The sequence below is a fragment of the Chionomys nivalis genome, chromosome 7 (genome assembly GCF_950005125.1).
Source record: "Chionomys nivalis chromosome 7, mChiNiv1.1, whole genome shotgun sequence".
NCBI classification, from domain to species: Eukaryota; Metazoa; Chordata; class Mammalia; order Rodentia; family Cricetidae; genus Chionomys; species Chionomys nivalis.
In genome coordinates, this window is record NC_080092.1 from 102,353,789 (window position 1) to 102,381,724 (window position 27,936).

Genomic DNA, 27,936 nt, shown 5'->3' on the forward strand with positions numbered 1-27,936 from the left:
TCTGTTTGAGTTTTTTGGGTTCTGTTAGCTTTCTTTGTTTGGGGTTTTCCTTCTATTACTTTCTGTAAGGCTGGGTTTGTGGTTATGTGTTGTTTAAATGTGGTTTTGTCATGGAATATCTCATCTCCTCCATTGATGGTGATTGAAAGGTTTGCTGGGTCTAGATATCTGTGCTTGCATCTGTGATCTCTTAGTGTCTGCAGCACATCTGACCAGGGCCTTCTGGCTTTTTTGGTTTCCATTGAGAAGTCAGGTGTAATTCTCATTGGTCTACCTTTATTTGGTACTTGACCTTTTCCCTTTGTAGCTCATAATATTCTTTCTTTTGTTTTGTGTTTTAATTATTATATGGTGATAGGACTTTATTTTGATCCAGTTCTATCTTGTGTTCTGTAAGCTTCTATCTTTGTAGGGATATTCTTCTTTAAGTTTGGAAAGTTTTCTTGTATGATGTTGGTGAATGTGTTTTCAGTGTTCTTGAGCTGGAGTTCTCCTTCTGTCCCTATAATTCTTAGGTTTTGTCTTTTGATGTTTTCCCATATTTCCTGGATATTTAGTGTTAAGAATTTGTTATATTTAATGGTTTCTTTGGCTTATTATTATGTTATTCTCCTTGGTTATTATTATGTTATTATGTTATTCTCCTTGGTTGTTCTCACAGCTTGTGGTTTATAGTTCCCCTCTTGGTTCTGTCAGCAGTAACCTCTCCTGCTAGCTGTCTTTTTATCCCAGGTTTTTGAGGACCACGGCTGGGTATCTGTTCACTCACCTCTTGGTCCTCTCGTTATGAGTCTCTGGCTGCCCTGGAACTTACTGTATATACTATGATCTTTTAGAAAATCACCGTGATTTGCCCACATTATCTCCAATGTATCTGAATTATAGTTGGGCACATCACAGATAACTAAATTAATACATTTTTGTTGTTCAAGACAAGGTTTCTTTGTGTAGCTTTGGCTGTCCTGAAACTAGCTTTGTAGACCCTACTGAACTTGAGTTTAGAGATCTGCCTTTTTCAAATTTATGTATTTTAGAATTGTTTTGAACACCCAATCCTGCTTCTGCTGCTCATTGCTGGAAAGAAAGTCTTGCAGCTGCTTCAAGGCTGGGCCTTAATTGGAGCATGAAAGCATTCCCCCTTTGACCATAGCTCACATAAGAAATAGGTAGTGAGTCAATCAATTTTAGATGATTGCTAAATGTTCTGAGTGTCTATTTCTTGCATCCACAGAATAAGGAATCAAGAACTCGGGTAAAGAACCAAACTCATGAAAACAAATTATAGCAGTATCACTAGTCTGAGAAAAATAGAACTTGATAAAATTGTGTTCCAGTTCCTAAAATAACTGTTATTTTACATATTTAAGCTGTACAGCCAGAGATAAAATGTGGTACTAATCTTTGCTGTGCTCTAATATAAATCACATGACCATAAACCCTTTTCACCTTTTTACATTAATTTTTGTTGATTATAATTACATAATTTAAATCATCACCCTCTTGCTTCTAAGACTACCCGGAAATGATAAAAATCCTGAATTTTGCTTTATCAAGGGTTGCTGTTTGCATGTGACCTATGTCTGCCTTCAGAATTTCTGAGCTATAAGGGAAAGGTTTTATTACACTGGTCAGTTACTCTGTAATGGTACATATACAAGGAACACCATATTTTTGAAAAGAACAGGAAGTGCTGAGACTGGAAGAGTTTCTACTAAAATGCCAATATTCCATACTTGAGCCCTGTGTTCCCCTAGGGTGGAATGGCAGAGCTGCTAAGGGCTTTGTTTGCGTAGTCATTTGATTTCTGCACATCTAGTAGTGCAACTGCTACTATCTTGAAGCTCAGGTGGTCAATTCTAGCTATTGAGGGAATTTGTGCAAGCCTAACAATCAAGAACACCATTGGGAAGTATATTGTGAGCAAATAGGGAGCCAGTAGAGAGCCATGAGAATTGTTTTTTTCTTCCCTAAACTTTATATTTGATTTCTACCTCCAGTTCTTATCCCACCTTCCTCTGAATAGGTAACACTAACTACCATTATGGGATTGGGACTATGACTGATTTTGTTTGTTTTCGTTGAATTTGTTGCATCAGGTTGTAGTATTAGAATTCCCTTCCATAGAGCCTCTTGTAAGGACCAAATTCTCTGTCTATATGAGGAACTTACATATCCAAAGTCCATAACACATTTTTGAAGGACTCACAATAGCTTCCATCTGTTAGAGGTTTTCATTTAGCTTCTACAGTTGGTCCCCAGAGTGATGAGCCCACAACCATCACACCCTTTTATACCTGTTTCATCAGCCGAAAGTCAGCATGATACCCTTCCCATGTGGCTTCTGGATAGGGAGAGGAGAGGTATTTAGCATCATTTAATTTGGAGTTTAAAGCAATCATGGATCTGTCCTTCTTTGCTGTGTGCAGTTGCTCTAGGAGTCTGGGTCTCATGTCTCAGATCTGTATATAATCTTTTTACCCAGAAAATATTACTGAGATTTGCTTTTTAACTAACATCCTATGTAGACACTTTGGAGTGTCATCCCTTGTCTCGGGACCAATCCTCTTATCCTTTGAATAAAATTTCTTCTTTAGTACTGCAGACAGATGCAGGTGGCAAAAATTAATCTTACTTTTTGTGTTGTTAATGCCAGTTCATCATCTATACTTTATATGTCACTTGTGCTTGGAAGGAAACTCAGATTCTTCAAGTATGTCTACTATCAGTTGTCCATCAATGTGAGTATAAGTCCAAAGCTTTGCTTTATGTACTGTGGCTTTCTTTGAAGCCTACATCAAACCTCCTTTTGTATTCTTTATAAGTATTCAAATTAATTGATTGGGTTATCCATGGCCTCCATGTACTGGACAATAAATGATCAATAAGTAGCCTTTGTTCCTAGCTACCTCACTGATCTTGTATATAAATGATAGAAATATTTCCACCTTTTTGTCCCTGTAATGACATTATAATAGCTTCTAAAAATGATCATTAAACATCTAGAAGATCAGTGTCATATTTGTTTTTTAATTTTAACTACTTTATAATACTGTATTACACAGTACATGAGATGACATTTACAACCTCCACAAATTAACTCCAAATGGACCTTACACCTAAACGTCAAATGGCAAGTGCAGAACTTGAAACTACGGCTCTCTGAGTTTGATTATCTGCCCATGCTTTGGGAGGTTTTTCTAAGGCCCTGATGTATAGAGCAATCGGGAATAGTCTTGAGAGAGCTGGTAAAGATGAATAGTCAGGGCCTTTGGAAAAGGGTTGTTTCAGATTCTCAGCCCAAGACTTTTCACAGAAGGGTGTAAACTATGGTTATAATTTCCAATTCCAATGTAGACTTTGTTTTGAATGTTCTTGATTTACCCAATATTCCTCTTGTACAACATTGTCTGATTAGCTCCTTTCTGAATTTGTATGCTTACTTTTAAAACCGAATACATTTTTACATTAGCAAGACACTTTCTGTTGTATTTGCCTGAAACCTCCATTCAATCTGTGATAGGTCTGTCTTTAGATTAGCAGACAGTGCTGCGAATGCTGTGCTATGTCCCTTTCTGCTCAACTGTTTCTGTCACTCTTACCTCACTAATAAATCATAGCCTCTAGTAGTGTTCTTCCGGGAGCCATGCTTCCAGTTCCAGCACTCCCTCTTGTAAGAGAGTTATCAGCTCGGCAGCTGCACCATGATTAGCGTTTGCTCTCCATAGATGGGAGGAGTGGTGTGCTAAGGTGAGTGAGGGGCCAAAGTCACCAAGTGGGGATGAGTGGCCTGCCTTGGTGCATTTTGCTGCTATCCCCATGTGTAGAGGAGTGGCTGTGCTTGGTGGGTGAGGTGGGGCTTCCCTGTTCCCAAACTCGGTGGAGTGGTTTTCTGAGACTTGTGGCTGGTGTGGTGTGTCCTTCCCTGGCTGGGTGGGAGCCTGTGGACAATCACAAAGTTTAGTGATTTAGTTTCCAAGAAGTCCTAAGTGATCCTTGCAACATTCTCCTGTAGGCCTCTGAATAACTTCACTGCCTGGGCTGTGTCTGCATGTTGCAGTGTGCTTGGAGCCGCAAATGGTGGTGCCTCTAGTGCTTATGTTGTCGCATGTTGAGATATATCACCAAACTTGCCAAACTCGGAGACTACTGGTCTCTCCAGTACCTTCAAAAGTTATGCAACCCCCCTTTTAAATAATTTTTTAAAAACTGCTTTAGCATCCCTGGCGGCAGTAGGGAGCAGAAATGCCTTAGGTCCCAAAATGTTGGTAGTGGATATGCCTCTGTAGACAGCAGGCTTTGTGAGCTGCTGGTCCCAGAGTGGTGGCCTGAGCAGTGGTGGCAGGTCATGTGCCAGCAGGCATTGGGCCCTGAGAGCACCCAGTCCCATGGCTGCTTGCTGCTCCTGCCTCCACCAATGCTGTCAGGAAGCCTCTTGGCTAGCTCCTCGCACCCCCCTTCACCCCTCCTCCCCGCCGCTCGCCCCATCCTGGTTTTCCTGATCCTGGTACTGTCTTGAAGGGCTGCTTCAGCTGGTACCCAGAGCTCCGCCTCCTCCCTCTGCTGCCCCCCCCTCCCAATCGGCACTTCAGATCCCTTGCGGCAATCATGGCTCCACAAGTGGCGTGTTGGGGAGGGGGGAAAATTTTTTTTTTCTCCTTTTTTCTTCGTTTTTCTCCTTTCTCTGCTTCTCCCTTGCGATGGTATCCGGCTACCATCATCGAGGGATTGCCGGGCAGGAAGGAAGGAGCCTGGGCTTCCAGGCCGAGGATCTTGTGAGACCGAATCCATCCATGACCGGGGATCTTGTGTGACCAAGTTGTCCAGGACTGTTCTGGACTACAGGCAAATTTGCCCCCGCGGGGAATCATGGGAGACGTAGTCCCTTACCAGGAACTGATTTCCGGAGGCCCTGGGGTCCGTGGTAGCATTGTGGCCGCTCCCCCACCACCCGGGGTAGTGTCCGTGGGCACACCATGTCCCGTCCCTGGTACCCCAGCCACCCCAAGTCCCCATGGACCCCAGTGCCTGGTCCCCCCCCCCGCCCTTCCCCTGCCCTGTCAACGCTCCACCACAGGTGCCGCCAAACCCTAGGGACGCCCCACCTCTAGCTACACCCCAACTCTAGCCACCCCTTAGCCCTAGCACCCCAGTCCTCCTAAGGGTCCACTGACCCCAAGTGCCCATTGACCCTGTCACTCCCCGGCAATGCCCCACCCCCTAGCACTGCCCACCCCTTGCACTGCCCCAAACCTTTGACTCTCCCTAACCATAGCCAAGCTCCAAGCTGACTGCCCTGTTAGGGTTACTGATGGCTTAGGTTTAGGGCATGGATAGGGTTAGGGGGGAGCTAGGGTTAGGGTGTGGCTCTTCTTTTCATGAGTGCTCGTGCCCAGGTAGTGGTTGTGCGTGCCTTTAATCCTAGCATTTATGATGAGAGGCAGGCCTACATTGTCTACAAGAGCTAGCTCCAGGACAGGCGCCAAAGCTGCAGAGAAACCCTCTCTCAAAAAAACCAAAAAAAAAAAAATGCTTTTGAAAAAATTATAAAGTGAGTAGCTTTTGGTATATGCTGATTCTTTAAGTTCGTTATCTATTATTTTTTTTAATTAATTAATTAGTTTTTTTCCATTCAAAAATTTATACTTTTTCCTCTCCTCCCATTCCCCACCCAGTCCCCCTCCTCACTCCACCTTCCCTCCTTATGAACCCTACCCTGTTCTCCTATGTCCAAGCCTAGGAAGTTTTGCATCCAAATAGACTATGGTCCCAAAAAGGCAGTACATGCAGTAGAAACAAGACTCAGTGCCTTTATCAATGGCTTCTCAGTCGCCCTCATTTTCAGCCACATTCAGAGAGTCTGGTTTGTTTGCATGCTTGCCTGCTCATTCATTCCTTGTCCAGCTGTTTTTGGTGAGCTCCCATTGGACCAGGCATACATTCTCAGTGGGTGCACCAACCCTTCCTGGTCCAGTCTTCCTTACCCATCATTTCCCTCCCCCTGCTCTTCAACTGTACCTTGGTAGCTCAGTCAACAGCTCTGATGAGGGTTTCTGTTGTTATTTCTTTCCTTCACCAGAAGAAGATTCAGTGTTGTATTGGCAAGGCCAGTTCATTCACCCTTTTCTTATGCGCAAATCAATCCCACACCAGTTATGATTTAAATGGATATTGTTTTAGGTGGGTAGAACACAGGAAACATCAACCATCAGGTAAGGAGCCTAGTCCCCAGAGCATGAACCAATTGCCTTAACCGCGATAGTGTGCCCAGGCTTTCAGCTATTTTGTAATGACAAATACCCCACGCCACATAGGGCTGGTATTTCAACATCTCTTTGCTGATCAAGCAGAAGGTGCTCTTGTAGCTCAATGTGCTTGTACTTCAGCAGCTATTGGCTGAAGGAGTGGTAGGTCCTCCCGCAGCACCCTCCCCCTTTTTTTTAAGTAAGACCATTTTAATTCTACTACAAAATTGTGTACAATTAGAACAAATATCCTGTCCTAACAATCCCAAGTCTTTTATAATAAATAACTTGGATAGCTTTTGAGAGATGTTTCTACATTTACCTATTCTTAAATCCCATAGAAGATCTGAGAAGTGAAATAATGTTACCTGATCAATTATGATTTGCAATCAAACAACTTCCAAACCATGTAACAAATCAGATACAACTTTCTACTGGGCCAATCACCAGAACTTATGTTTTCAGCATTTGATCAACCAACTTTCACTATGGCCTAGAATAACTGACAGCTTACTTTTGACAGTCAAGAGATTTTACCATACCACCCTACCCTGTCTTAGCGATATTCGACAGTTCTGTTTATCCATTTCCGGATTTAACATGGAAGACATTTTTCAAAACTGTCCTACCCTGCCTTTGACAGTTCTGTGTATACATTTCCGAATCCTGTGTATTTTGTCACTAACTTTGGTATGGGCAGTTTCTTTCCCAGATGCCGGTTTTGTCAATAAGAAGACAAGCTCCAAGTGGAATATCTTTGGTGCTCAATAATCTCTTGGGAATAGGTCATTGTTGTCAGGAGTCATTGTTTGTCACTGTCACAGAACTCTATTAATAAATTATGTTATTTTCCACAGCTATTTGAACAGCTTGAAGATTATTTATACAAAATATATTCTATGTATCATGTTCTATGTATGTAAAGAACCTGATTAGTCTAACTATAAATATGACATACATACATGGCTTGATCTATAGCTCTTAATGTCTATCTACCTTAAAGATTAAGAGAATAAGCAACTGTGCAATCAATGAGAACAATTGTTTCCAAATGTAAAACATAAATAATACATAAGTATCTTAGTCATAGCTAGAAATGTATACTCTAAAATGGTATACATATATCAATGCACAAAGAAGTTTTAAACATAGGTACAAGCATGCATGCATACAATAGTTAATATAATTTAAGTTTGTATCCATCTGCAAAGAATCTATGCCAATGTAATTATCTGTAAACAATCGGTCACAAATACTGTTATTATCTATCCAGTTATCCCTGTTTTTTTTTCCCAAAAGATCACTCTCCAAATCCTCAACTGTGTTTAAAGTATAAGCAGACCCTAAGTGTTGTATTTCAATTTTAAGTAACACCTAAATCCGAGCACAAACATAATTACTTCCAGCTATGCAGGGGCGATGTTATTTCTGAAGGATCTTTTGAGAGTAAAATACTGGTTAAATTTCAAGATCAGTGTCTTTTAATTGCAGGCAGTCTCTGAGTATTTTGCTGTGTTCTGGCCAGAATTTTGTGCAAGATGTGCACCATTTCAGCTAACCAAGCTGGTGTCATACGTTAAGCTGGATACCTGAAACACGACTTGTAGTAGTGCTATCAGTATTGTTATGTCATATCAACAAATTGCAGTTAGTTCTGCCTGTGGTAGCCCCATCTGCTTCCTAGAATCCTCAAAAACTAGTGCAGAAAAACCTCATTGTTCATTTTTGACAACTTAAACCTTAATTATGTAGACATGTGCATACATGCAGTTATGATAGATACGAATAAAAAATTATCTTATCTAAACTCATATTTCTTTCTGTCTCATCATGGGTTTGGATAGAGGACTGACCGAAACTCCATAAACTTTGGGTTTTTCTATTAACAATAGGCTTAGAATGATAGAGGCACTGAATCCAACTCCAAAACCTGGTCTATAAGTTTAGAAACATGATTAAGTATATCCTTTAGCACCATACTCTCATAATCGGTTCAGTTTTCTTTATAGTCCTTATCTGATATTTATTTTTCCTGCTTTCAATATTCAAACGTCCAGTATTCAAACATCTTACCTTTCTTGTGTAGATAAGAACAGAACTTTGCACCATTCTATGTTTTTCTTATCACCTATAATGGTTCCCATCATTGTGTATGATCATCATTTGCCCTTTCCAATCTGTCATTTATCGTTTTCCCATCCAAACTTTATTAATTTTGATGGTACCCACAGTTTTCCTTCTGCAATGGTACATAAGAGCAAAACCACTTACCCAATGTATCACATCTCCTGGCTTCCATCAGAGGTCAGCACATCCTTATTTTATAGTATATGTATATAGTATATAGTATTTATAGTATATGGTATTTATAGTATGTATATTTATTTTTATTTATAGTTTTTTTTATTTATAGTATTATTTCCAACAGTTCACTTACAAAGTTTTGACACATGCTGGTGCTATCTCCCAATATGGTAATACTTATTTTATGTCTTCACTGAGAATGCAAAGTTTTTCTGTCATTTCTTTCTAATGTTACGTTCAAGAAGCAATCCTTAAAGTTAATGACTGTAAGAGGCCATCCTTTGTGTAACAGAAAAGGCAGAGGAAGCCCAGACTGAAGAGTTCCCATAGGTTGATTTACCTTGTTGACAGCCCTGAATGGCTGGTGGCCTTTGTGCATAGTACTTTATTACATCCTTCCTGTTATTACATCACAATTCAATTTATACCTACTCTCGATTTTCGTCTCTGATTTTTAGAATTTTTCCAAAATATAGGCTTCTTATTTCCTACTTGAATTTCTGACTTACCCTCTTTTACAACCTTACGGTCTTGTACAGAAGGTTCTAGAGTTTTTAATTGTCCTGGTGTCAAAATTTCTCCACGGTTACTGGGAATTACTGGGCCACTTGGTTTTTTGTTTTTATTTTATTTTATTGTTTCTTTTTTGGTTTTTCGAGACAGGGTTTCTCTGTTGTTTTGGAGCCTGTCCTGGAATTAGCTCTTGTAGACCAGGCTGGTCTCGAACTCACAGAGATCCGCCTGCCTCTTCTTCCCAAGTGCTGGTATTAAAGGCATGCGCCACCACCGCACGGCAACTGGGCCACTTTTGGCATTGGTTGTTCATCTGCACTCATTTGTCTTAGTTTACCATGCCTCCTACATACACCTGAATGCTGGGGTTTCCGATTTGTTCCATTCAAAGATGAAGTTTTATTCCTAAAAATACCTTTCCTGCAATTCCTTTTAGATGTCCAAATTTACCATGATTAAAACATTTGTTAGGTTTATTTCCCCTCATTGCTTTATAAATTGCTAATCATACCAAGATTCAACATCGTAATTGTATGTTTTTAAAATTAAAAATAGTTTCTTCAGTCACTTCAAGTTTTTCAGTCATTGTCTCTCTTAAATTATGAATCTTCTTACCTGCATGTGTTCCTAGGCATTTCACTAAGGTGTTGATTTTTTTTGGTCCCCATTCTGCATCTGTGATTCCAAGTTCTTCATGCTTCTTTTAAAGATAATATCTCCTCCTTGAATTTCCCCTGTATAGCATGTGAGTTGCCATCCTGCAGCTATATCCTCCTGTCCTTTTATTTATCAAAACTGTGTGATAACTTCTGAAAGTATAATACAACAGCTGGTAACCTTTCAGGTCAATTCTTATTACCATTAGATAAAGAGTCAGTTTTGCCTATCATGGTGTTTGTGCTATCAATTAATCACACATAATAAAACAGTGATATATCATTAAGAATGACACTTAAGAATAATAAGTAAATAGAGGTACCTCCAAATTGTCCAAAATGCCTCTTTTCATTTCGACCAGAGTGGCAAGAAACGCCGTGGCTTGAGTCCTATTGACAAAGAAACCTGCTGATTAACTGTCATCCAGCAGATGGTGCAGTTTCTGATTTGCAACTGTAACTGTAGTAGTTGTGCAGACAAATCCTGTTTTAAAACCCGCTCTTTTATTTGTTGAAATACAGACAAAACCGGCCAATTCATAGGTCAGATGGACACAGAGAGAGAGTCCATAGGTCGGGTACCAATCTCCAAAAATCTGTGATTTTCTTGTGGCCAATACACAAGTCAGCCTGGCCTATGGCATAGCTCTCTGTCCAACCCGATGTAGAGGGTGTGACACAGTCACTGCACTGCTGAGAAAGGACAAGAGCTGTGGGACCTTTGATCCTGTATTTGGATTAATTGCCACAGTCAGTGAGATTAAGTGCCACAGTGCTTGCAATCATTTTTTGCGATTTTGCTGTTAATTTAAAGGGACATTTTTGGCTTAAGTGATTTCTATCTTTGTCAACCGCTTGCCCTTGACCTCTTTTACTCGCGTTGCAATGGGAAACTTAAAAACCCGATCATTATAGATCCAATTTTTCCTCGTCAGAGACTGTTCATACCTGTGGATCCCCGGAGGCGTGGAGTTTACTTTTACCTTATTTTTTATAAATGATGCTAGATTCCCTGTGGCAGTAGGCATCAGAAATGTTGTAGGTCCCAAATGATGGTGTCTGGCCCTGTGGCAGCATACAGTGTCCCCTGGGTATAGTCAGTCTCAGGCAGACATGGCTGCCCGTCCCAGAGTGGTGGCCCGAGCAATGCTTGCTGGCTATGTGGCAGGCAGTGGCCAGTGTGAGCAGCCAGTTGCAGGCAGAGATGGTTGTTTGTTCTTGATCCCTGGCTGGTACCAGGCAGATAAACACCTGACATGCAGGCAGGAGGCAGACATGGATAGACACGACTTACAGTGTTAGGTTGAATACTGATTCAGGGTTTTCTGTGGGTGAAAGTGTTAATGGGTGACAAAGATAGAGAAAAGGAGAAAGAAAGAAGGTTGGAATTTGAGAATTTGGGAGAGCAGCAGAAATGAAGCTGCCTCTTCTATAGGGAGATGGAAAAGAGAGCTCAGGATGGAGGCTGAGCCTGCCTGAATGGTTTTGTAAGGAGTGTGCATGGCTTGTCTCTTTAATACACAAAAAACCATAATATTTCCATGTGTTCTATATAATTAAAAGCGCATTATACAACACCATTTGAAGGAATTGTGGGTGGCAATTCTGAAGACTTTTTAATTATGGTTTGTGGGCGTCGTTTTCTGTGGCGGAGAAACATAAAAAGACTGTGTGTTCGGAGTCTTTGAATGCCTTGTGCTGTGTGCTGGCCACATCTTGTCATAGCTGGTCTCTTTGCTGCTCACCATTGTCTGTGCATGGAAATGTCTGATATCTTGTATCCTGTTTAAGGTATTGGAAGAAAAATAGAACAAAGTTAAATTCACAAAAAAAATTTTCTATAAGTGAATTGAGGGAGTCCTTAATACAGCTCTCTGGAATTCACAAGAACTACTTCTCATTGTAGAACTAGAAGTTTTAGACACATGGAGGCAGAATAAGAGAGACATTTGATTTGAAATTTGTTTGCAGAGGCAAGTCCTCACAGGAATCAAACTTTGTTTGATCTTAGAGAGGGATAAGATTTTACCTGAGTTACTGATTAAAAAATACATATAACTTACTTTTATGGCACCCAGAGCTCCTCTGTTCTGGTTCCTCAATGATTGCTGGATGTTTGACTTCACCTTTGATGTTTTTTGCAGGCATTTTCAGGCTCTATAAGAACCTGTGTGCTAAGAAAAGTTGTAGGAAGAGAGGCTCACCTTTACCTGATCAGCTAGGCTGTCTGTTCCAACAATTCCATTCGTGGCTATATGTTTTGAGTTTATACCAAATCAGTTTTTCTCCAGTGGTCAACACTGTCCAGTCGATGCGAACTGCAAAAGAAACATCAAAGACTCCAGAAAGATACAATATTACCTTGACAAAGAAGAAATACGCAACTTCCAAAGTCTAGAAATGACTGGCATCTCTTGCTGCCTGTATGTCACCCAAAGTTCCTGTGTATCATTGTGACATCCATCTTTGAAAAATATGAAAAATGCTTATCTGAAATATGTATACATATCTAGAAAATCTACCAATCCTAACTACTAGCTTTATTATTATTAATGAATATCCATTTACAACCTATATGCTTTACATTTCTACATGAATTTCACATGTAACAATCACACAAAACCCTATTTAATATTGTAAATATATGCATATGACAAATTTTCCCTTAAATTTATTTTGACAAAACATAAGTTAGAGCAATGAAAATTATCAATATCAATATCAAATCAATATTTTAAACAATATTTGGTAATATGGTCTCAGTTATTTCTGTCCAAACTGCTTCCTGCCCAATGTGGGCACTTATAATCCCATTGCTTAGGGTCTAACCTGTGTGCCTGGTTTATCTCTGTCAGCAGTTGTGCGAAATAATTTTTTTGTGTATCCATAGCAAGCTTTCTTAGGCGTGGTCCATCATACCTTATTTGAATAGAGGCAATACACAGGATCTTATCCTCTGTGAAAACAAAAGAAGAAACTCTTTTTGAAGGTAACATGTCCTGAAATCCAAATTTTAAAATCAAGATATTCTAAAGATATCTATCTTGAATTATTTTAGCAGCATTTATGAACAAATATCTTCTAGCAGCTTTTGCTCTTCCTTAGCATTCAAACAATTCAAAGATAGCAAAATAGCAGTATGTGTCAAGATTCTCTGTATTTTCTGCCTTTCTGCTTTTTTTTTAAACCTCTTTAATTTATTTTTATTTTTATTTTTTTGAGGTAGGTTCTTTGTCCTGGATTAACTTCATAGGCCATGCTGTCCTTGAATTTTCAGAGATCCTTTTTTCTCTGCCTCCCAGGCATTGTGATTAAAGGCGTTTGCTACCACGCCTTGAAGTCACAGGGGTCAAGCGACCTACCTCTTTCTCCCAAGTGTATGGTTTAAAGGTGTGTGCTACCACACCCAACTACTCTCTTTCCTTTTTAAAAGAACTTCACCTTTTAGCATGCATATACTTTTAATACACTGTAAATCATGTGGAGGTTTTCCTTGTTTTTGAATCTCTCTTTACTGCATCTCTATTTCTTTTTCTGAACACATTAGCCTTTAAATTACTGAGCAATATGGGTAGGATTAAAGTCGTGGCTTATCGTGCTAGATCCAGGCCCTTAGCTTTCTACCCTCATGGCTGTAGTCATTTTTATTGCTTCAATTCTATGTTGTTTCAAGTTCCTTGCCAGCAAACAAGCTACAACACTCATATGCTCTCTCTGGATCTTATCTCCTTCCTCGAGTTAGTGCTAGAACCGACAATGGTATAGAATGGCTAATGGTTCAAACCAGTTTAGATTATGATACTCATATGTTTGAAGTCTGAAATGAGATTTAATGAACAATTATTCTCTGTGTTGAAAGAGTCAAAGGTAATTATGCAACGTCGCACACATGCCATTGTGTAAAACACATGTAATACAGTCGATAGTTTTTGTGAAAACCAGAGGAAAATGCAGCCACTTGTTGTGTGAAAAAAGTTACTTTTTGGTAAGTACTTTAAGGTTAATAAGAGGGACCTAAAGGTCTTTTTTGCTGTTTCTGAGCCTCCATGCCACAAGCCACCAAGCCACTGGCTGTGGCAGGGAGCAAAGAGGGAGGAAAGACTGGAATTGAAAAAGCCCTCTGTAATTCTAAAAGCCTCCTTGGTTCCTACGTATTTGCTTGTACGGTGTTAGTAATTTGACAATTTCCATAAAATTTTGGTAAAGGTACCCTTAAGCCGACATTTAGTTTTTCTCTAGGCATTTTTGTAGCAGAGCCAGGTAAGTGTTTAGGTCTGTGAGGTAGGTCCAAGTGGCTTCCCAGTAGGGAGTTTGGGGTGATATGTCTGGTTTGCTTTGCTCCCATTGGTCAAGGCTGTGAAAACTCCTGCTAAAAACCATGGTATTTTAAGCCAACAATGACAAGGCCTCCCCGTTAACACCTGAAACAGATGTTAAGAACACCCTGTACTCGCGAACGGGTCTCTGCGTGTTACGGTATGGGCGTCAATGGCCTAGCTTAATCCTGACCAATTATTCATAAGTCAGAGGTCTTTCCACATTGTAGCTGCATGCCGCACCATAGCGGCGGTTACAATGAAAAGTCGTAAGAAAGGGAAGGAGAAGAGAAAAAGCAGGATAACTATAATCCCAAGTCCTCCATGCATGGGTGAGATCAGGGGCTTGCTAAGGCCACTCCATCCCAGGCACTCGCCTAACCAAGGATGAAAGCCATTAGTGAATGCCAGCAATGGGAATAACCTAGGCCCTGAAAGCCTCAATTGTGCAAAGTTTCCCCAGCCATAGAAACACCAGTGGGTTTCTGGCAGCTCAACAGTCGATTTCCCACATTAAAAGGGGCAGTTAGTTGCCCTCAAGGGTACACTCACGGTTAGAAGCCTGTGCTGTCTGTAGGAGCTGCACCCGCGCAGATGGAAAACATGGGTCGTTGGTAGCTCAGAATCCCAGACAATGCCTAAAGCTGCAACTCTGGTCCCAGGTGTAGGTCCAGACCAGTAGCAGGAACCAATTTCAGGAGCAAAGAGAGCTGGGTAAGGCTTGCTGGTCTTTTTGAGAGATAAATAAACCACACCCCTGTGGTCTGGTATTTCAACAGCTATTGGCTGAGTGATCCTAAGGCACTCCTGCTCCTGCAGAACTTCATCAACTATTGGTTGACAGAGTGGAAGTTCCTCCCACAGCAGTTTGCTCTGCATCTCAATGACTTACCTTGGGACATCCCATTGGACAAATGGCATCCCCTCTAGAGCCAATTCTCTTGCAAGCCCTATAACGGCTACCCTACCATAGATATCTAGTTTCCTGCTTCTATATCCTTCCTTCCTCCATCTCCACCCTTCCACTCACCCAAGCTCTCTCCTGTGTTTCCTTTCTCCCTTCTCTTTCTCCTTCTCCCCTTATCATAACTCCACTCCCAGACGTGCCTTCGTAACCAATCTTGTTGCATGTGATCCTTCCGCTCCTCCAGCCAATAGCCGCTGAGATACCAGCCCATTCGGGCGTGTTCTCTCACAAAAAAGGGGGCCACTTCCCTCCTTGCTCTCTCTGTTTCCTGCTCCGCTTCTGGCAACTAGAATCCTTCCTGTTTGCGCAGAGGGCTGCTGTTTGGGACGGTGATCTGTAAGTTTTTTCCCCTTTTAATAGATAACCATTCTATTAATCATAATTCCATACTAGTGTGTGAATTTTTCATTATTCCCTCCATGATCTGGCGCGAGAACGTTTGTTTTTATGATCCCTCCTTCCCCCTGGTGGCTGTCTGCCATAGCTCTCCCTTCCTCCCTTAGACTTGGCCTGTGCTTTGTGTCCTTTGCCTTGTGCATCAAGCTGGCAGTTAAATATAATTTAACGCACAGTGACCTCTCCTCCTTCAGTTTTTTATGCTTTCCCTTTATACACCTCATTTTGACTTCAAGTTGTCAATCACCCTACCATTTGCCTCCCCACGTGGATTTAAGCTAAACAGGCCCACGTAGTCTCTTCCAGCGTGGTTTGCTCTTTTCTTGCTGACATTGGTACATTGAATGCAGGTTGACAACAGACAAGGCTACCCGATACCTTTTGGAAACTCCATGAGTGGCCTCTCACAGGCTCCCAAGCCAACCGAGTCCCCGTCATTCCCAGTCACAATGTAGATCGTGACAAAAAATTAACAGCTCCATTTTCGGCTGAAAAATGTCATGCTGGTCTAATGATGAATTACGCAAGGTGTATGAGTGCAAAAACCCAGTAAGAAAGAGCAAACGTATGTTATTGCAGACTACTATTGCCGATCAAAGACCAAATCTCAGATTCTGTTTAAATGGCACTTTTATTGAATGCTTATTAGAGACAGGTGTGGATCTAAGTATCATCACTTTTGAATCTTGGCATCCAAATTTGCCTCTTCAAGAGTTAGAGGTTAACTTCCTGTGAATTCTAACCCGTTTGCATGTAAAACAAGTCAAAAGATAGGTAGAATGCATACGGCACGAAGGGCAAATAGGGAGAGATGTTGCTTTGGTTTCAATCGAAATGGAGAGGCTGTTGATTCATTTTCAGTTAAGCAGAAAAACTTTAAATTTTCTTTAGTTATTTACAAGATTATCTGTGCTCCTATCAAGCAGGAAATATAATGGAATACGCCCATATTCCCAAAAATTGTAGTATGTGTATTTTCCTTAGCTTAACATAAGGGAATTTGTGCCTGAGATTTTTCTGCATTTTTTCAATTTTGTGTTTTGTTTTATAATGACTGCTTTCTGTGACAATCTCTGGGGGCAAACTCACGCTAATCTGGCCCAATGAGTGTTGTCTGTAATTTTTAGGTTGGTTACTGGCATTGAGTTTTAAGTGGCACCTAGTTGTGTCCATGATAATGTCCACAGCATGTACCTCCGCCATGAGGTTGTGAAGCTAAGCAATGTGCTTGATCTGTCCTACAAAGCGACAGCTTTAACTATCTCTGTGAAAACTCAATTAGGCATAAAAAGAGAGATAAAGCTATGCTTTCTGTGACCTGCCACTGGTTCACATTCCGGTTGCACTTCGTTTCTTATCATTTAATGGATAAATTAGCTTTGAGCATGCCCATGGCTCGGCTATGCCTGCCTGAGTAGACAGCATGATCAGGTCTCCTACACAGTCGCTTTTTTGAAATACCATTTTCAGGGTAATTTCACAACCGTGCTTTCTGTCTATTATCTGTGTATTACTTGGATTAAAGCACTATCATGTGTTTGATGGTAACCAGACTCACTCTGTTCCTCAAAATCCCTAAATGGCTACTCTCTTTCAAAAATATATGTTTGAATGCAAGAGATAAGTATATCTTAAAGTTTTTAAAATATTTGTGTGTGGTGGTACACACCTTTAATTCCAACTCTTGGCAGGCACAAGTAGATTGACCTTGTGACATTCAGGGTCAGAGGTATTTGTAGTACCACACGCCTTTAATCCCAATGTCTCGCAGTCATATTTCTGAGTTCTAGGTGTGGTAGCACACGCCTTTTATTCCCAACCTTGGTGCATTCTAGGATCTCTGAGTTCAAGGACAGCATGGTCCACAGTGTTATTCCTTTACAAAGATATACAGAGAGCTTCTCTAAAAATTTACAATTGAAAATAAAGTAATTAGAAATTAAAAGCAAGCAGCTCAAAGAGGGAAAATACATAGAGAATCTTTATCCTCTTTGCTGTTATTTTATCATTGAATTGTTTGAATCTTGATAAGTATCAACCTCTGTGAAAAAATATTTGTTTGTAAAAGCTACTTAATTAATCCATGATGAATTTTTTAAAAATACCTTGGAATGCAAAAGGCATGTTACATTGGATAAGAGAATTTTTTTTTGTTTTCATATGAGATGAGAGGCTGTGGATTCTTTCTGAGGTTAAAGAAATTACTACCTTTTTTTAGCTTATAAGATTATCAGTGCCCATAACCATTAGTAATTTGCCAGTAGTGCTATGCACACATTCCCCAAAAATCCACTCTGATTATTTCCCTCTGTTTAACCAAAATAAGGCTAGAGAATTATCTGTATTCTGTCAATTATGTATTTCAGTAAAAAGCTGATTGTCTAGGGCATTTTCCTCCTGCCTAGATGCATGGTGAGGATAACTGGAGCATGGTGCAAAGGAGAAAGCACATCCTCCCACTCCAGCACATACTTTGGGGAGGCAATATTAGACTTGTTCCACAGTTTACGGTGATGACAGTCATGGGTTTAAGATACAGGAGATAATACGACTGAGCTAGTTTGCGAGTCCGTCTTACGACCTAGTGATATCTCAGATTTTCTCTGTGGCTTTTTGTTTTTTGGTTGCTAGGTGGCACAGCGACATTAACTAGCCATCCCGTGATATTACTGTATATGTTTTCTTTGCTATCCTTTTTGTATTTTTTTTAATAGAGCTGAAGATAGTTTTTTTGGGGGTTTTAAAGATTCTTTTTGAGAGTTTAATTGGGAATGCATTAAAATCATATATTGCTTTTGTTTTAACTATCATTTTTGCTGTGTTGATCCCATTCATTCAAGAGCCTGGCTGTATTTCAATTAAATTTTCTCTGTGTTCTCTTCAGTTTTTTTCTTTAAAGACTTAAAGTCTGGTCAGTTTGTTTATGTTGCTTTTTCATTTTTAAAGAATTCCATGAAGAATTTTTTCTTTGTTTCCTTTTTCCTTTGTTTCACGCTGACCCATGGTTAGTTTACTTGTTGACTGTTCAGTTTCCGTAAGTTTGTCATTTTTTTGTGCATTGAACTGTTATATTCTGATTTTGATCCATGGTGATCTGATAAGGCTCATTTTGTTGCAGAAATGAGTTTAAGATTTATTTTTTAACTTATTTATTCATTTACTTACTATGTTTTCAAAAGTCTATCAGTGTGTAAGAAATAATTACCGTAGGTTGTGCGCCACCTTGTGGTTGCCAGGAATTGAAGTCAGTACCTTTGGAAGAGCAGTCAATCATCTTATCTTCATCCATCTCAGTATTTCCCCCCCTCCCCTTTCATTTTCCAGACAGGGTTTCTCTCTTGGATCCTGTTCTGTGACTAGCTCTTGCATACCAGGCCAGTCTCAATTTCACAGAGATCAACCTGGCTCTGCCCAAACCTTTTTTGGCCTGTTAGGTTTACTTTGTTACCAGGTATTTTTTCAATGTTTATGAAGGTACCATGAGATGCTGAGGATGTATATTCTTTGAATGTTATTTAGATTTCTGTTAAGTCCATTTGTTTCTTTATCTCCATTATTTCTCTAAATTCTCAGTTAGGTTGCTTTATGGTAGTCCTGTCCATTGTTGAGAGAGGAGTGCTGCAGTGTACTACTATTAGTGTGGTTTGAAGCATACTCTGATATCTAGTGAGATTGTTGTTTTTATTTTTCTGAGATTTGTGTTTTGTATTGATATTTCATTCTGATGAAATATTCCTGCTATGAGTATAATGTGTCAATCTTATTCTCTTATGCCTGCTTCAGGTTTGAGGTAATTTTTGCTACATGTCTGTGGTTCGTAATAGACCTTTTTCCTTTGCAGCTCTTAATATTCTTTCTTAATTCTGCATGCTTTATGTTTTGGTAATTATATGTTGAGGGTGGTTTTTAAACTTAATAGGAATATCCTTCCCCATGTTTGGAAAGACTTTTATTTTTATGGGTCTATTTTTTTGTTCTTTGAGCTGTATTTCTTCTCCTTTTAACCTTATTGTATTTTTGGGTAAAGTACTATGGTATCTTTGGCAACCAGACTCACTGTGTTCCTCAAAATCCAAAAATGGTTACTGTTTTTTGAAGGCATATGTTTGATTGGGAGAGATAAGCAGATCTTAAAGCTCTCAAAAATATTTGTGTGTGGTGGTACACACATTTAATTACAACACTTGGCAGGCAGAAGTATATTGACCTTGTGACATCGAGTGTCAGAGGTAGATTGACACCTGTGACTTCAAGGTATGTGTGGTAGCACACGCCTTTAATCCAAATGTCTAGCAGGTAGGGACTTGCCTATTTCTGAGTTCTAGGTGTGATAGCACACGCCTTTTATCCCAGACCTAGGGGCATTCCAGGATCTCTGTGAGTTCAAGGACAGCATGGTCCACAGTGTTATTCCTTTACAAAGATATACAGAGAGCCTCTCTAAAAATTTACAATTGAAAATAAAGGAATTAGAAATTAAAATCAAGCAGCTCAAAGAGGGAAAATACACAGAGAATCTTCATCCTCTTTTCTATTTTTTGATGTTTGATTTGTTTTATTCCTGAGACGTAGCAACCTCTGCAAAAAGATATTTGTTTGCAAGTGCTGCTAAGTTGATCCTAAGATAGATATTTTCAACTAACTTGGAATGCAGAAAGCATGTTAGTTTGGAGAATAGAATTTTCTTCCGTTTTCACCTGAAATGAGAGATTGTTGAATCATTCTTAGGCTAAAAAAATGACTCTACAATTTTTTTCCTTAAAGGATTATCAGTGCCTGTACAAAATAAGGAATTAGCCAGTAGTGCTATGCACTCTTTTCCCAAAAATGCAGTCTGTATTTTCCTCTGTTTGACCAAAATAAGGATGTTTGTGCTATGGAATTATCTGTATTCTGTCAATCATGTCTTTCAGTACAACTCTGATTGTCTAGGCAGGAGGAAAATGCGTTTAAACCACACAGGAAGTAGATGCATGGTGAGGATAACTGGAGCATGTTGCAAGGGAGAAAGCACACTTCCTCAATTTTTGTTATGTGGTCATTTATTACTATGAAGGCCAGAAGAGGGCGCCAGAGATAACTACCATAAGTTGTGCGCCACCTTGTGGTTGCCAGTAATTGAAGTCAGGACCTTTGGAAGAGCAGTCAATGGCTCTTAACCTGCACCATCTCAGTATTTCCTCCCTCATAAAACGTTTGGTTTTATGATCCCTCCTTTCCCCTGGTGGCTGTCTGCGAGACCCCTCCCTCCCTACCTTAACCTTGGCCTGTGCTTTGTATCCTGTGCCTTGTGCATCGAGCTTGCAGTTTAATATTAATTATCACGCTGTGGCTTTTCTTCCTTCAGTTCTTCGTATTTTCCCTTTTGACACCTCATATTGACTTCTATTCCTCAATCACCCTACCGTTTGCCTCCCCGCGTGTATTGAAACTACACAGGCCCACATAGTCACTTCCAGCTTTGTTTGCTCTTTTCTTGCTGACATTGGCCCAACCAATGCAGGTCGACAACAGACAGCCAAGGCAACCCGATACCTTCTGGAAACTCCTTGAGTGGCCTCTCGCATGCTCCCAAGCCTACATTGGCCCAGTTATTTTTAGTCACAATGGAGAGCGTTGCTGACCAAGAAAATTAACAGCTCCATTTTCTGCTGAAAAAGGTCATACGAATTACACAAGGTGGATGAGTCAAAAAACCCAGTAAGACAGAGTAGTCATATTTTTCTGCAGACTTCTATTACCGATCAAAGACCAGAGCTCAGAGTCTGTGTGAATAGACACAGGAGTGGATCTAAGTATCATCATTCTTGAATCTTGGCATCCAAATTTGCCTCTTTAATAGTTAGATGTTCACTTCCTGTGAATTCAGACCCGATCGCGTGTAAAACAAGGCACAAGATGAGTTGAATGCATACGGCCTGAAGGGCAAATAGGGATAGATGTTGCTTTTGTTTCAATAGAAAAGGAGAGCCTGTTTATCCATTTTTAATTAGGCGGAAAACTTTTAAATTTTCTTTGGTTAGTTACAAGATTATCTGTGCTCCTATCCCAAGCAGGAAATATAATGGAATACGCCCATAATCCCAAAAATTGTAGTTTGGTTATTTTCCTTTTCTTAACAAAAGGGAAGTTGTGCCTGAGATTTTTCTTTTTTTTTTTTCAGTTGTGTGTTTTGTTTTACAAAGACTGCTTTCTGTGATATTCTATGATGGCAAATGCACGCTAATGGGCAGGCAGTCCCAATGCGCGTGGTCTGTGATTGTAATGTTTCACCTTGCTTACTGGCATTGAGTTTTAAATGGCACGTAGTTGTGCCCATGAAAATGGCCACAGCATGTAACTCCGACATGAGGTTGTAAAGCTAAGTAATGTGCTTGATTCTGCTTACAGACCAACAGTTTGAACTATCTCTGTAGAAAATCAATTATTCAGAAAAGGAGAGATAACGCTATGCTTTCTGGGACCTGCCAATGTGTCAAATTCCGGTTGTGCCTCGTTTCTTATCATTTAATGGATAAATTAGCTGAGACCATGCCCATCGCTCGGCTATGCCTGCTTGAGTAGGCAGCATGATCAGGCCTTCTAGAAAGTAGCTTTTTTGAAGTACCATTTTCAGGGTAATTTCGCAATCTTGCTTTCTGTCTATCTCCTGTGTATTTGGAGTAAAGTACTACGATCTCTTTGATGTCAACCAGACTTACTGTGTTCCTCAAAATCCCTAAATGGTTACTGTTCTATAAAAACATATGTGTGATTGTGAAAGATACATAGATGTTAAAGTTCTTAAAAATATTTGTGTGCGTTGGGACACACCTCTAATTCCAACCCTTTGCAGTCTGAAGTAGATTGTCCTTGTGACATCGAGGGTCACAGGTAGATTAACACCAGTGACTTCAAGGTATGTGTGGTACCACAGGCCTTTAATCCCAATGTCTGGCAGGCAGTTACTTGCCTACTTCTGGTTTGGTGGTATACGCCTTTTATCCCAAACCTTGGGGGTTCCAGGATCTTTGTGAGTTCAAGGACAGCATGGTCCACAGTGTTATTCCTTCACAAAGATATACAGAGAGCCTCTCTCAAAAATTACAATTGAAAATAAAGGAATTAGAATTTAAAATCAAGCTGCTCAAAGAGGGAAAATACACAGAGAATCTTTATCCTCTTTGTTATTTTTCGATCTTTGAATTTTTTTGTTCATGAGGGGTAGCAATCTCTGTGAAAAGATATTTGTTGACAAATGCTGCTAAGTAAATCCTAAGATAGATATTTTCAAATACCTTGTAATGCAGAAAGAATGTTAGTTTGGAGAATAGAATTTTCTTCTTTTTTCACATGAAATGAGAGATTATGGATTCATCCTGATGTTAAAGAAATGACTGTACAGTTTTTATTTACTTAAAGGATTATCGGTGCCCGTAAACGATAATGAATTAGCCAGTATTGCTATGCAAACATTTCCCAAAAATGCACTCTGTATTTTCCTCTGTATAACCAAAATAGGTAGATTTGTGCTATGTGATTATCTGTATTCTGTCAATCATGTGTTTCAGTAAAACGCTGATTGTCTAGGCAGGAGGAAAATGCATTAAAACCACACAGGAAGTAGATGCATGGTGATAATAACTGGATCATGTTGGAAAGGAGAAAGCACACTCCACTCCAGCACAGACTCTGAAGAAGCAATATTTGATCTGTCCCACAGTTTAAGGTTCTGAGAGTAATGAGTTTAAGCTACAGGAGATAATAAGAATGAGGTAGTTGTCGAGTTAGTCTCACGACCTAGTGACATCTCTGATTTTCTCTGTGGCATTTTTGTTTTTGGTTACCGGGTGACACAGTGACAACGAATAGCCAGCCCACAACATTACATGATTTCTTTGCTATCCTTGCTTTTTGGTTTTTTATATTGAGTTGAAGAAAGTTTTCTCAAGGTTCTTAAAGATTTTTGTTGAGATTTTAATTGGTAATGCATTAAATTTGTTTATTGCCTTTGCTTTAACTCCTATTTTTACTATGTTGATCCTATTCATTCATGAGCTCTGGATCCTCCTCAGTTTCTTTCTTCAAAGCCTTAAAGTCTTATCAAATAGACCTTTAATTTTTGAATACTGTAACTGCAGGATACTTTATGCTGTCTGTGGCTGCTGTGAAATAAGAATTTTCTCTTATTTCCCTGTTCTTATTTCTATTGATTTAATCTTGTGTCCAGCCACATCACTGCAAATACTGATGTATGAGATCATACAATTTTTTTAGTTAGTAATTTTTACTTTTTCCTTACCTATTCTAATACCCTTGATCTCTGTATTTCGTCTACTTGTTGTTATAACTTTACACATTATGTTTAAGACATAGTATGAGTCGACAGATTTGTCTTTTTACTAATTTTAGTGTAATGGATTTGAGTTGCTCTCCATTTAATTTATATCAGCTGTTGGTTTGCTTTATATAGCTTTTTTATATTTAGATGTCATCATTGTATACATAACCTCTCCCAGCAATTTATCATTACGTATTGTTTCACTGTGTCAAATGCTTTTCCAGAAACTAATGAAATTATTGTATGGTTTCTTTTTCTTTCAGTGTATTTATATGTATTGTATTGTGTGTATATATGTATAATAGCTTTGATTTATATGTTTTCATGTTTCCTGTCAGCCCTGCATCTCTGTTATCAAGCCTCTTATATCGTGATATATTTTCACTTTGTATTTTCTTTGACTAGGTTTTTCACTGTTTTTGCATCTATGTTTATAAGCAAGAAGGTTTTGTAGTTTTCTCTATGTCCCTTTTTTATTTAGGTTTGGATATCAGGTCAATGCTGTAGCTTCATAGAAAGCTTTGCAATGACTCTTCTGTTTCTATTATGTGAAACACCTTAAGGAGTATAAGGAGTATAAGTATCAGCTCTTGAAATTTCTGGTAAAATTATTCTTTAAAACTAATTAGTCCTGTCCTTTTCTTGGTTTGTAATTTTTTTACGGCTCCTTATATTTCGTCACTGCTTCTCAGTCTATTTCATTGTTCCCTTTGTCTTTTTGATTATTGGTTAATGATATTTATCCACAAACAGGTCCATTTCTTTTACATTGCCCAACTTTGTGTCATATAGGCCTTCCTAGCAAGATTAAATTATTTCTGGGTCTCCTTAGAGTCTGTTATTTCCCCCATTTCATTTCTTATCTAGTTAGTTTCCATGTTCTCTTTCTGTGCCTGTTTATTAAATTGGATAGTCGCTTGTCAATCTTGTTTTTCCTCGAATAACCAGCTCTCTGGTTCATTGATTTCTTTGTATTTTCTGTGTTTAAATTTTGTTAGTTTCACTCCTTCAGTTGATGATTTTCTGCCTTCGACTCCTGTGTGAGATTCCTTTTTTTAAAAGATCTTTTAGCAGTGCTGTTCAGTGTTTAATGTGAGCTTCTTCTATTTTTGTTATGTGTGAACTTAGTATGATGAACTTACCTCTTAGAGCTTCTTTGCAAAAGTCTGTCTGTGTTTATGACTGTGGGCCAGAAGAGGGCGCCAGAGATAATTACTGTTGGTCGTGCGCCACCTTGTGGTTGCTGGGAATTGAAGTCAGGACCTTTGGAAGAGCAGCCAATGGCTCTTAACCTGAGCCATCTCTGTATTCCCCCCCTCCCCTCTGTCATTTTCTATACAGGGTTTCTCTGTTGCTCTTGGATCCTGTTCAGTGACTAGCTCTTGTATACCAGGCCAGTCTCGAATTTACAGAGATCCACCTGGCTCGGCCAAAAACTTTTTTTGGTCTCTTAAGTTTACTTTGTTGTCTGGTATGGGGTCAATATTTAAGAAGGTACCGTGAGATGCTCAGGAGGTATATTCTTCGAATTCGCTGTTAGGTTTCTGTCTGGTTGTTCTTTCCATTGTTGAGAGAGGAGTGCTGTGGTGTCCTACTATTAGTGTGTTCTGAGGCATACTGTGATATCTTGTAATATTTTTGTTTTTATTTTACTGAAATTTATATTTGGTATTGATATTTCATTCTGATGAAAGATTCCTGCTATGAGTATGAACTGTCCATCTTATTCTTTTATGCCTGCTTTAATTTTAAGGTAATTCTTGTTAGATATTAGTGATTAGTTTGGTTTTTAAAATTTGATCTATTAGGTGTTCCGTATGTGCTTGTACCTTAACAGGAATATCCTTCCTCATGTTTGGAAAGACTTTTATTTTTATCGATCTATTTTCTTGGTCTTTGAGCTGTATTTCTTCTCCTTTTACCTTTATTGTTATTTTCGTTCTTTTCGTGGTGTCCCAGATTTCTTGGATTTCTATCTTTAAGAATTTGTTGTTTGCTGTTTTCTTTCATCATTGCGTTTATTTCCTCTATTATCTTCGATTTCTGAGATTCTTCTATGTCTTCTATTCTACTGTTTATACTTGTCTCTGGATCTATTGTTTTTTTGCCGATATTGTCTATGTCCAGCAATTCCTCTTTTATTTTTAAAGATTTCCTCCATTTCAGTTTTCAAGTCTTGTACTCTTTCCATTTCCGGTTTGATTCCTTTTTCTTGTTTTCTTTTTCTAAGGTATCTTTGAGTGATTTTTCATTTCTTAAGTTTTTGAGATTCTTCTCATCCATTTTTAAAAAAATTTTTTACACATTGTTTGATGGCCCCTATCTCTTTTATAAAATTACCTTTAATGTACATTTCTTTTTTATCCTTTGGATTAGCGTTTTCAGATTCTCTGTAGAGAGCCGCGTGGAGTCACACCTGATATCTATGTGTAGAGTCCTATGTGGAGTTGCACCAGATGGTGCTGGCTCCCTCCTTCAGCGATCACGAAAGCGAGTGCTCTCTGTGATAATCAACTCCTAATATCAGCTAGTCCTGACTTATGCTATTATCGCGCAATGATTGTACCCTGCTTGAATATGCGTGGACCTAAGGGTAGTGCCCACCTGTCAATCTGTGTTTGGTTTTCCAAGTCCTACTTAAGTGCGGGGAGAGGTTTGCCCAGAGAGAGCAAGAGACACAGAGACCGCATTGTGTCCTGAATTTTCTGCAGCAGGAAAAGCTTTGGTGTTGCGTCCTTCTTGCTGTTGTATGTTTGCTGGATTCTCATGCTATTAAGCTGTCTTTCAGATTGTCGGAGGGAGTTTTACACGCATGTACATCTGTGCTAAGTCTTGGCTGGTGTTACTGTCTTTGCTGTGGCAACCTGTGAAATTATTTTCTTGGTCTTCCTTTTCTTAGTTATTTTATCTCTTGATTCTCTTGTATCCACTCCACCATGGAGTAGTTGATGGTCCACAGCACCATGCAGGTTCATCTGAATCCTTGTACTCTATCTGTGATGGGGTAGGTAGATAAATTTATTAGCCAGAGAGAACCACCTCTGAATGGTCAGAAAACTTAGCAGATTTTTGGGTGCCTGATTTCTGTTTGCTGCTTTCACTCATGCTTAAGGTCATATTAGAGTCCCCTCTGTGTGCTGTTAATTCCGTTGTTTAATGAGAAATCTCTTTCAGATATTAACTTTGCTGTGTGATAGTCATTCGGGAAATATAAGTTAATCACGACAGAGAGAAGGCGTATTAAGAGAAAAACAATGTAGTTATGCTGGAGAGAGATGCAGGAAATTCGCAATGTAGTCCACAGCCTTGTTATAGTATACATTATTTTTGATGTGTTCATTTATGATGACTTAGTCAGACATATGCTTAAGCAAATTGACAATCAATGTTACAAATAATATTGTTTCTGTGTTGTTACCTAGGTATCAGCATCCGTGACCAAACAAGCAGCTTCCCTAACACATCCATCCAGTCTTCAGAAAAGGTAAGGCATCTTTCTTTTGGGACAGTCCAAGGACCGCTCTACTATATCTCCATTGAACAAGGTGTCCATTCAAAGCTAGTAGCTTCCGTAACAGCAAGTAAAAGCAGTAGAGATAAATTCCGGTGACACTGCCAGTGGCCCCTTATTTTGCCTCAGACATACCATTGTCAACCACATTCTGATGGCCTAGTTTCCTTCATTAAGATTGTGGCTTTCAGCCATTTGTGATTCCTACATTGATTGATCTGTTTATTTTTGTGTTTAATTTTAACTTTGGTTATTTGACTTTATAATTTGCCCTTTTTATGTCTAATTTCTTGAGTTGTTTATATTTTTGGTATATCTATAGATATGCATCTTTTTTCATTTTTCTACATGTTGACATCCAGTTATGCCGGCACCATTTGTTGAAGATGCTTTCTTTGTTTTGTTGGCTAATTTTACCTTCTTTGTAAAAGATGAGCTGTTTATCAGTGTTGATTATTATGTGTGTTTTGGATTTTATTCTAGTAGTCAAGTCTCTGTTTTTATACCATTACCAAGCTGTTTCCATTACTGTCTCTCTGTGGTGGAGGTCGATGGATTGTCATGCCTCTGGAAGTTCCTTTCCTTTACAGGATTGTGTCTGCTACCTTCGGTTTTTTTATTATTGATGAAGGTGATTGTTTTTTATCTAAACTGACATTAATAATTTATTGATATTTTGATGTGGGTTACAATTATATAGATTGCTTTTGG

General features: G+C 39.2%; 1 long non-coding RNA gene across 1 annotated transcript in view; it reads left to right on the forward strand.

Moving 5' to 3' along the window:
• LOC130876853 (uncharacterized) overlaps positions 1-27,265 on the forward strand; it is a 39,750-nt gene extending 12,485 nt beyond the window's left edge. The window contains exon 3 of the long non-coding RNA XR_009057361.1: positions 27,137-27,265. This is a non-coding gene — a long non-coding RNA (uncharacterized LOC130876853). The remainder of the gene's footprint in view (positions 1-27,136) is intronic.
• Positions 27,266-27,936: the final 671 nt, after the last annotated feature.